Below are 10,822 nucleotides of genomic sequence, written 5' to 3' on the forward strand. Positions count from 1 at the left end.
GTTATTACAAGACAACAAATGCCATAAGTCTCAAGGTTTGTTAGAATTTTCGGCAAGGTTCTTCAGCAGCCTGCCGATTTGGCACTGTTTACAGCACAATCATAACCAAATGGGATTATGATTGACTAATTGAATCAAATCATCATCACATCGGCAGCTCATTTGCCGATGATTCTGCATAGCGTTGCAAGTTCAGAAGTTCTTTTTATGCATAATCAGGATGAGCAGTTGGGCACTTTCGAAGAACCTTGCCGAATACTACAGTCCGGAAGATATAAGTCAAGCGTGAATACAATAATTCTCTTTATATTAGGTTTGTAAAACAAAAACATTTTTTCCTTCAAAAATTTGTATTGAAAGGGAAATACTGGATATGGACTACTAAACTGTTGGGCTAACAAACTATCAAAACAGAACCAATTAGTAGTAAACTTTGGTTGTATAATGCATGCTTTTGTTAGATGTTTGAAATCAGCCCAGTAGTAGGGCAGTAGTTAGGAGGTAGCAAATGAAAATAAGGTGCAACATTATAAACATAATGATGATGGCTTGTATTGCCATGAGATCATCTTCACAAATGATTTGCCAAATGAATTTTGTGGTTACATTTCATGAAATGTGATCAAATAAAATGAGGAATTTGTTCAGTCAAATACTTTTTTGGTCATTTTTTAAAAATCTAATTTGATCTGGCAGATTTGAGATATCAATAGCTTCATTTTGCTGCATGTGCTATTCCAGGCAAAATCCATATACCCGCTATGGAAAACATGACCTTAATCTCTCACACAGGGTGTCTAGTTCAAATCACCCATTCAGGTAACTCCATTTGAGTTGAGATTCACACTCCTTGTGTGGACGATTAAGGTCATGTCTTCCATGGGGGTGTATTACATGTCCCCCTTTGCTGACCTGGTTGCCATGCCTGCAAAGTAAAAGTTGTTGAAAATTGGATAGCATTCCAGGATGCCTGACCCTTCAAATCACATTGTAGGGACATAAAACTCATTTTGCTTGTTCACATCACATATGATTACCTGTTAATGTCACAACTCTAGTCTCAAAGCTAGTATTGACATAAAATGAAATAAAACATTCCACATTCCACATTTGGTATTCAATTTTTGACCAGCTTTTTAAAAATTGATCAAGTTGATATGGCCCTGTGTTGTCTTTGTGAGTACATCAAATTTATATTTATCAGCAATTTGATATTTTGTATTCTTATCAAATGCATAAGGTCTTTGTGTAGTGATTTTGAATATGGTGTATGAGACAACTCATTTGTTGAATGCCAGGAGGTAGTAAGTGCAGAGTAATAACCAAATGAAGAGCTTATTTCCAAACCGTGTTAAGGTAGGAGCATCGGATAATAGGCCCATGCAGGAAAATAGCCACTATTTCAAATCAGAATTATGTATCCATTTCAAATATATAACCAATTGAAGATAAGTCTTTACTCCACTGATTTTTAATGTTTCATGAAAATTTAAACAATTCTTATGTTTTTCTTTATTTTTTGAAAATTCCCTAATTTTTTCTACAAATAATTATTGCTAGCCTAGAGGGAATGTGATATGGGTTCCATAGTTTGTGGGGTGGTTAATAAGCCTAATATCTAAATTCTCTCGCCAGATTTTTTTGATCAAGTGTTCATTTTTTGAGAAAAATCATTTTTTCTATTTTTAAAGTAGGGAAATCTAGAAACACCCATAACTTAAAATAGAAACACTTTATTAAAAAAAGCTGGCGAGAAAAGTTTCTAAATTTAATAACCTTTCACATGACACCTTGTTTGTTAAAATTGGCCCTATGGTTAGCTCAGACAATAATTATGAAATTGGGTCATTCAGTGTTTCTAGATCAAATCAAGAAAATTTGAGCAAGAACTAACATTACCTTTAAATATCCCCTATATTACTGACCAATATATTGGAATAAAGTCACTAATATTATTTGGTAACATTTTTGTAATAAAAAGATCCAAAAAGCAGTTCTATAAATGGGATAGAAAGGAGAAAAAATAATATTTAAACATAGTATCCATTTTCAAACTTTTACCAATTTTAGTGAACGAGGCTTAGTGTCAAAACCACTTTATGTACAAAGTCAATGGGGTTTTCTAATGATAAAAAATGGCATAACTCAAAAACGCTTTGTTGGCAAAAATTAAAACTTGGCAGGCAAGTTTATCTCACCCAACTACACATCCTGTATCATTTTAAACCAAATCTGTGCATGACACCGTAGCCGATGTTTCTACCTTAAGTCCACAAACACATGTTTCTGATTTAACTGTGTGATATTGCAATGGCTTGTGATGCTAAAGGTATTATAATTTCAGTTGGATGTACCATTACAAAGCGAACAATGGATGGATGCACAATAACAATACTGTGTGAGGCCTTGATTCCCAAATGAGAATAGTCTGCATATTGTTAACCAGCATTGTTGTGGTAAATACTGGCTTGTTGGTGGTACAACTCATTGTTGCTAATGTCAAACTTGTCACAGTAATTGTGATTGTATCACACAAGTAAATGAGAAACATGTGGTTGTGGACTTAACACAGTTGGGAAATAAGCTCTTCAAATACTTATTGCCTTCTTGTATTCAACTGATACAATGTACATAATTGAAAGCAAAAAGGTCATAAGTGCATAGTAATAACAAAGCACTTATAACCTTCTTGTATTCAACTGACAAACTGTTCCTTGTCAAACTGTCACAAGAACCAAACAAAGAATCTGAACCAAAAAAGGTCATTGGGACAGGAAGATGGTAGAAATTGTGGTAACATTTTTTTAAAGTTACCGAATTGGGATATCTAAATGGCAGGATTTGCAACTCTGTATTCAATATGTAGAAACTTGTACACAGTACTAGAAGATTTTGACCCTATTTGTTTACCATTTGTATTATATCTGTGATATTTGTTTACATGTCAACTACATGTAATTCAGTTGTTCCATTGTTTTTAGGCCACACTTGTTTGTAATTGAGTTAGTGAATGTTAATGATTGTGGTGTTATTATTATGAAGGTAATGTGCAATGTAATTGTAGGTTTGTCATTGAATAGATTGAAATGGAAGGAGTTATAGTCTGTTTAGTATAAGGTGGAACATGACCAACATCAAAATGCATTGATCTGACTCAAATAAAGCAGAGGTCATGTTGCCAACTATGATATAAAATTGGATCGATTGAGCCCATATTTATTGGTCAAGCTATGAGTTTTAAAATATTGGACGAGACGTAGTTGAGTCCAATATTTTAAAACTCATAGCGAGACCAATAAATATTGGGCGTAAAGCATCCAATTTTATCATTATTATGCTTGGGATCCAATACAATATTTTCACACACTTGGATTCAACAAAACATAATAATGGTTAATATACTTAAGTTTTAAGAGATCATTTAGAGAAAGATGGAGCATGACTGGACATGGTGTATGAGATAACAATGGTTAATGGATGAGGTCATGTTCTACAATATATTGGACAGACTATATGAACATATGAAGAGTTAGTAAGTTTTTAGCGGGTTCGTCGTCAGACAAGCTTAGAACTGCCAAGCTTTCATCAGGAGTAGCTCTGACTTCTTCAGGACTTAGAATGAGACATGTAGGCTACCCTTGTCTACTGATGGCTCTGAAAAGAGCTGTTCACTGAAGACTGTCCCTTGTCAACAGAGAACAAGCAGACCTCATCTATCTGCTAATGTAAAAGGTTTGGTGGCTGTGAAGAGTTCATGTGCAAAATATGATACAGGTTATGTGTTGTCAATAATTATTGTTATTGATGATAGCAGTGTATATGACACTGAATATGAAACAATCAGTGGGTACATCTATTTTATTTCTTGAACTATTGTGTATTTATCATACTTAGTAATTTGGGCCCTGTCTATTTCGCAATTAAAAAATATTTATTTCATAATATAAGTAAATAATGAATACAAAAATACATACGGCTGCTGCTGAAAATAGATTGTTTTGTATGTGAACTCTCCATATATATAATGGATCAAACAAGGAAGGGCAATTGTTGACTTTCAAGATGTCTTGTATTAATTAAGGAGTTCAAAGTTGATTTCCATTAGGGACTACATAAAAATGAACAGGGACTCAACTTGTTTTTGCCCAAAGGTGACCTGTTAGAAAGAAACTGTTATTTTCACCTTGCTCATCTGACATGGGTAATATATTTGATACAAATTGTTATTGTTAACTATTATATAGTAGGTCAAATCAATACAACATGGGTAGTTGTAAAGTGTGTGTTATGATACTACAGAAAAACTTATTCCTGCAGTTTTGGACTTGTTTCAATTCTTAACCTAAATTTGTACTTTGCTTTTGCAGAAAGGCAATTCTTATGCACAATCTATATTTTCAGGAGTAGAAGTGGAGCTGATTGATGGTTATTGCTTTATTGACCAAGCCACTGTCTAATATACTAATTGGTAGACTATTGGTTTGCACATATCAGCCATCTTGCCACCAAAACAAGGTTCTCCATGCAAATACATGCATAAAAGGCTATTTTTGATATTTTGCCCTTTTCATAAGCGCACTTATGCCAGATTATTTTCACATGGTGTACAATTAAAGGGATGCATATGCAAGGAGTACAACAAAATTTATAACATGCACTTTGCAGGTATGGAGAACTCGTTTTGAGATGACAGTGGAAAGGGTCAATATGCGCAAATCTTTACAGCACTCATATTTTCTAAATTTGGACTTTTGCTAAAATTGCAGGGGCTACTTTTTTGGGCACATTGGTGCTTGGCCACTTATCTTGGTGGCTTAGCATATTGCACGTTGAGTTATACAAAGCCCGCCATATAGAGTTATACAAAGCCCGCCTACTCCTAAATTCCTGAATTATTATGTATTGATATTTCATAACAATATTATGTGTAAATAGATTCACTGGTGTATATATCAGAACAAATTATCACAATCTAGGATTATATATGTCATAACACAATTATTGAAAATAAAGATATTTTAAAGAAACAATCACACTATCATATGATTTTGTTTTGTAAACAATAGTTCTGTTCATTGTATTTTCCCTTTATATTTGCAGTTGCTTATAACTACCAAATTCGAATAAAATCAAACAATTTTTTAGTTGGTTTTAAGCATTTCAGAGCGATATTTCCATACTATGTATCTGTAAAGCTGCTTCATTTTGCAGGACTTAATAATTTCACAGATTGAAGGATTAGTGCAAGAAGCCCTGTTAGCAATAGCTGCCTTATAGATATTTGACAATATCTGCATTTTAATAAAATATGACATATGGCAGCTATTGCATATGGCACCTTCTTTCAGTAATCCCACAAAATTACTTAAAAGACTGTAATCCCAGTGTTACTTCCAAACTGGGCTCCTGGCGATGTTTGTGAAATTAAACCTTGCACAATTAAGAAGTTTCAGAGACAACCTTAATAGTTTTATAACATAAACACCTCAGAAATCAATTCTTAAATATTTGTTAAAATCTTGAATATTTCAGCACTCTGCCAATATCTCATATTGTTTTGCATGCAAATATATTCTATAATAATACTTCTGTTGATATATGCATGCATGATAGATATAGACAACAACTTCAAGAGATCTCCAAGTATTTTGACTGCTTAGAGCGCAAAACTAATTGCTAAGGTTGTTTGAAGGACAGAAATGTTAACATCCTTTGTATGACATTAAAGAAGCCTTAACAATGAACAGTTTTGTGCTACAAGCAGTCAATATTCAACTTGTATAAAATACCAAAGATGTACATTTGTACACATATGTTCTAGTGAGTCAATTGTCTTAAAATATGTGGTTTTATACGGTTTGTTTAATAATTAATGTCAGTGGGATTCAATTTATTTGTGGAGACACAGTGTAATTGAATCTACATTGGGTTTAGGCACTAAAATGTTATTAAGATAAACACCTTTGCATACGTTGGTGCCATTTATCAACCAAATTAAAACACTTGATATTTCACCCTACCTACATGTCACAAGGCACAGTGCAACACTACCTCAACTCCAGTTTGGCCATTTTTAGTAAATTGCATTTAAAGAATTCTGGCTTTATAGGGTTTTTGGATAAAGGATATATTTCACTGGTATGTGGTTTTATTGAGGTTGGAAATGGACATAAGTCTTTGTTGTCACTGTGGAAAGCCCATTATTTTGTGAAAAGTTTGGTACCAAAATCTTATTATTTTCTCCCAAAATGGAGATGAGACAGAAAGTTTCAGGGAGATGGCATTGTGCTGAGCCCTCAATGTGAGCAATTGCTTCTGGATTAAAGTCTACTAGTGCTTTAGGGTTAGGTTTATGTCAGTGTTTAGGGTTAAAGTGATGAAATAGCTAATGAGAAGAGGATGTAGAGCTGGAATGAGCTATAAGCATATTTTTGAATTTCAAAGGTGACAGTTATTTGAGATATCAGTTTGTGATATTAAAAGTACAGGCGTCATTAGCATGATTAGTGCAGTTGTTGTCATAGTCGACTATTATCATGTTATTGTCGAGAGTCACAACTATTGCTAATAGTCACAACTACTGGTGACATAGTCGTGCAACTCTATTACTTACACCTTTAAGTCTTGATGTTAGATTCATTGTACAAAAAGATCTCACTCAAAAAAAGAACTCAAAATCTATTGTCTACTACCTACATTTAGAAATATTGATACAAATATGTTTCAATTTTTAATATATATGTTAAGAGGTGCTACCATAGATCGCTGGCATGAGTGAGATCTTATAAATGAAAAGGTTTACAAAGTTTTGTTTCTTTACCATATGTGTACTGCCAAATCCCAAGTTATTTGTGGTTAAATATGTCTCAAGGAACAAATGTTTACTTGTCAAATCACACACAAAGTAATTGAAAGTTGGGGAAAATGGGAAAATCTCATCTAGTACTTCAAAATACAATTGTGTAACAAAAGTAGCTGCGAACAATTCATATGTGTGCAGTGTGCATGAAATAGGCTTTATCTTTACATCACATGTATTAATGTTGGGGACAAGTTGCAAAGTTAACAACAATACCATCGGATCATTTTGAAGACAGTTATGTGTTTACTAGATAATATTATAGGGGTTAATTTGTGTGTGTAGCTGTGTGTGACTGACACATTAAAGCCTTACTCAAGAGATTGCAGACCAAGAAAGGTATTGGGAGGGTGTATGTTTGTATACTGGTCCAGTACCCATGATCAATCCAAGATCCAGGACCTTGCAAACACCATATCAAAATCAGTGTATGAGTCCATGATAGGTCTGCGTTCTGCGTGTAACATGTTATGCCAAAACTGTTCACTAAGCACAGAATGTACAAACCTATGTGATGCCCACCCAAGCTTAAACATGCATATTGTCATTCAATTTTGGGCTCTTGCTGAAAATACCACACTTTTTGTCCTCCAATGGTGTCCTCTGTGAGTGGCAAACCAAAATGGCCATTTGACCATAGTGTTACCCACAAGCAGTTTTGTGTCAGTACTTTTTGGGTAGGCCTTTAATCTCTTATCATCTGGACAATTTCCAAAAATCTCATTGAGCATGGCCTAATTAACAGTAACTACACATTACAAGGTATTACTGTCATGTGATTAGGTTGTAAATAGTTTTTTATATGAAGTTGTGATTGTTTCACAGTATATATGATGAAAGAGCAACTAGTCTGCAATCATTTATTTGATCTTTTCCACTTGTAATCAGTGTTGAAGTATACAGGGCTTGCTGAGGTGGTTCATTTTTACAGAAAATCCTCAGACATGGATCCATGTTATAAACAAATCAACCCAAAGCAGCAAAAAAATGGGTGTTTCCTTAGACATGGGTCTATGTTTAAAAAAAATAGCCATAAAATAGCAAAATATTGCCGTTTTGTGGTTAATCATATTTCCCCTAGAAATGGGGTAGAGCTTTGACGCTCGGGTGACCCTCTGTGTCAAACAATACTTCTTCAAGTACCCCATCGGTGGCATCTAAAGAGAACTCATATTTTTCTCATCATTTTGTTCAGAAATTTTAGCTATGAAATTATATTTACTTGAAATTGAAAATATGAATTATGTTACAATAATTGCTTTAGTTAAGAAAACAGTAATGCCTTCAAAGCTGAAGTGTCTTGTAATTAATTGTGTATTTATTTAATCTTATTGCTTAGTTACATATGTGCATAGAAAAACTTACCAAAACCAAGTTGAGAAGTGTAACACTTTTCAGTGTTAATAGGCTAGATGATATGTGTGGCTATCGTGAACCTCTGTGTCAGATAGTACCTACTATAACAAAGGAAGTAGTGCACCTATTTATCATATTTTGGCTTCTTGTGGACATTGATATGTTAATAAGAAAACAAGTAACATGTTCACTGCTAAGTTAATGAATTTTTATCACAACAGCTTACTTTTAAAAAGAAATTTGTTTCCAGAAGTTGGGTTTTTAATTATGATATTATAATTTGATTTCATTCTATAATTTGGTTGTCTGTTTTATTTTCAAGTAGCCTTTAAAATGACATTTTAGATATTTTTCTTTCTGAACCTCTTTTTTTCAAAGAAAGTTTCTTGAGGTTTTTTTTAAACAGAAACGTTATTAAGGATTTGGATGAATCTTCTGAAGTATAAAATTTTGCTAAAAGAAACCTGAGTTTAATCTTCAAAATGCTACCAAAAATGAAATGCTCTGCAGTAAATGCTGGAATCTGTTCCAGTTAAAAGCAAATGATCCTGGCAAATGATTTAGTAATCCATAAAGTTGTGTAATTTGGATGTATACATAAAATCGGAGCAATAAAAATTCATTACTTTTCACCATGTAATAATCTGTTATTTAAAGAAGATCATGGTAATGATTTAGATTGACGTTGTTTGCAAACATAAATGCGTCACCCCTCAAGTTTGATTGTTTTGGGTCATACATATCACGTTGATGGCCAATGTTTTATGTACAAAAAATGACAAAAATTATTTTCAGTACGGTAGTAATTCTGACCAATAAAATATCAAATTTACAACCCCCTATTTTTAATTACACTCAATCCTATGAAATAATTTCAATGAAAGTTTCTTCACATAGAAATGAACCATGAAAGTATGTATAAAATCCTTCCAAAATGATATTTAAACTTTTCTAGTAAATACTGAATCTTGGATGTACAGTATTTGTAAACTTGCTAGGGGAAACAAATGACTATATAGGCCCTAATTTTCAAAGCAAGACACTGGGTAGGTTTAATGGTTCTTTCTCTATTTTATACATCTTGTCATTAAGATTCATTTAGTTCTCTCATGAAATATTTTGTCTTGACTGCGTTATTCCAGTTGAAATCACCCACATAGGATGGAGTCACCCATTCAGGTAACCCCCTGCAAAATTCACACTCCCCATGTGGCAGATTAATATCATTTCTTCCACAGGTGGTGTATGGATTTCAACTGGAATAGCCAATTCATGAAAGATAAACAAATCGTAATTATGAAACTCATTTACATGGCATAATCAACTCTTAACACTATGTCTAATTGTATTGTAGATATATTGTTAACCAAATGTAAATATCATAGATTTTTTTGTAGCTATTAAATATGAATATATATGTCATCAATGAACATAATCATTTTATGTTTGAATTATTTCAGTGTGAATTTGTATTTTGGTAGACAAGTAAACATACAAAACAAACACAACAGTAAAAAACAGCAAACTTACATTAAAAAAATGTGTCTTCCAGCTAATGCACATGGACGATTTCTGTCAAATTTTAGTTCTCCTTAGTTTTTTTCTACTGAAACATACCATAAAAAGAGGATGCTGGAATCAAGCTCTATTGGGAATTTAATATTGTAATTGCAGTTGTCAAAATTGCTCTGTTATGCTAAACACAACACATTGAAAAACTGTGACATCATTAGGGGCCATTAGTGACAGAAAAATGTGACAATTTTCTTTTAGGGGATAGACCTAGACCACATAGATCTTTGCATAGTTGGTATAATATTAGAAGCAAAGAGTTAATGTTGAAGGTCACTGGAAGGATATTTTTGGGGTGGAAGAGTTCTTGATTTAAAAAGACACGTAAAATAAAAGTGTTAGGCACAGGGGCAGATCCACCCGAGGTTCACAAAATGGTCAAATACCAGAGTATGGGTAGACTATGCCATAGTCGAATTTTATTAAAAATATGCTATTATTAGTCATGATGAACCCATTTCGTTGAACTCAAAATTATACTGATGTTTATTAAAATTAAAGTATTCAATAGTAAAATGGTCATAAAGAGTTAAAAATATCAGATAATTAGTGACAATAAAAGTATCTGAATGCAACATTATCTTGCATAATTATAATTTCTCACTTTAAATACTGAACAATTCTGATTTTGGAATCTACCAGTTTATTGATAGCGAACCCCGAAAAATCCGACTATGGACTTTGAATTTTAAGCAGAACTTTACCCCGGGACTTTGCTCTCTAAAAACACACAGTCAATCATACTTATTTATCAGTCCATTAACCACAAGTACCAAGCATGGTATAGTACAAGACGCGCTAGATGTTTGATGAGAGATTAACTTTGGCGTCAACACAAAAGCGCCGCAACCACATATAGTTGTGTACGGTGTAGTTAATGGTAATGGCGCGGGCCCGGAAGATTTAAACAATAGCGAGATATGGGCGACCAATCACAAGGCAGATCCATTTAAAGATGCATTACATCATGGCCAATTTTAGTTAGGCCAGAAATTGGCCTAACTCTCCATAGAGTCCCGTGTTAAAAATCTTAAC

General features: G+C 33.4%; 1 long non-coding RNA gene across 1 annotated transcript; it reads left to right on the forward strand.

The window, feature by feature from the left end:
- Positions 1–687: 687 nt before the first annotated feature.
- LOC140158513 (uncharacterized) lies at positions 688–5,027 on the forward strand. The gene is made up of 2 exons (XR_011859791.1): positions 688–1,356; positions 2,270–5,027. It is a non-coding gene; the product is annotated as an uncharacterized lncRNA (long non-coding RNA).
- Positions 5,028–10,822: the final 5,795 nt, after the last annotated feature.

Source organism: Amphiura filiformis, chromosome 1 (assembly GCF_039555335.1).
Source record: "Amphiura filiformis chromosome 1, Afil_fr2py, whole genome shotgun sequence".
Lineage (NCBI taxonomy): Eukaryota > Metazoa > Echinodermata > Ophiuroidea > Amphilepidida > Amphiuridae > Amphiura > Amphiura filiformis.